The following is an 815-nucleotide window of genomic DNA, read 5'->3' as shown; positions in this document are numbered from 1 at the left end:
AGAGCCTCTGCAGTGCTCTGCTCTGAGGTGGTGCCTGACACGGCCCCTGTCTTGGGCTCTCTGCAGATGCGTGACTGCACCGTGGTTTTGTGCAGGCTTTCAGAAAGCTACGTCTGTCCCTATCATTTCCCCACTTCTCAGGAAGCGGGGTGTGCGTTTAGCAGGGGGCTAAGCCCTCCTGCTGTATCAGCACTGCGCAACCTCTCTCCCGAGTAGGTAATGGCTTAGAAGGGCTGCTGCTGCTCCAGGGATCCTGTATTCCCAGCTGGCCCCTGTTTTTTTTTCCTGCCAGGATGTCTTTATTGTATTTTTGCAACTCATCTTGTGTACGGAACTGGCAGTGAATCAGAAGTCAGAGCATCCAAAATATCTCACCCCTCAAAAAGAGCAGCTCCTCCGTTGCTGCCTGCACACAGCATTGTTATCTGACGCAAAGGGAGAGGCTTATGTGGAGGTCAGCAGGAGAGCTGTCGGCTTCGAAACCCCGGGAGTAGCAGTTCGGAGTCAACCCTTTCCCGAGAAGTGGCGAGCTGTGAACGTTGTGTCTGCGGTGTTGTGGGCAGGTGCGATGGCAGCTTGAGTGGGTACATCACGCTGGCCTCGAGCCAGCTGGCACAGGTAAACCAGCAGTGACATAGTGTAGCAACTTAAGCGCTGTCTTAACACTATTAAATACGTAGCTGAGATCTCCGGAGGGCTTGTACAACCTGGGGTGACGTCCGTGTCACTGTATCTTTGCTGCAGTTCGCTATCTGTGCTAGCTCAATTACAGGTCTGCGCTGCGCCTCCGTCCCACGCCTGACCTTAGTGCAGCC

At 54.4% G+C, this 815-nt stretch overlaps 1 protein-coding gene across 1 annotated transcript in view; it reads left to right on the top strand.

The window, feature by feature from the left end:
- LOC104134087 (transmembrane protein 263) overlaps nucleotides 1–815 on the top strand; it is a 195,362-nt gene that overhangs the window by 193,813 nt on the left and 734 nt on the right. The window lies entirely within an intron of this gene.

This window comes from Egretta garzetta, unplaced genomic scaffold (assembly GCF_000687185.1).
Source record: "Egretta garzetta isolate BGI_Z169 unplaced genomic scaffold, ASM68718v1 scaffold329, whole genome shotgun sequence".
Classification (NCBI taxonomy): domain Eukaryota; kingdom Metazoa; phylum Chordata; class Aves; order Pelecaniformes; family Ardeidae; genus Egretta; species Egretta garzetta.
The sequence above is the reverse complement of the archived record's forward strand: the minus strand, read 5'-3'. Positions and strand labels throughout refer to the sequence as shown.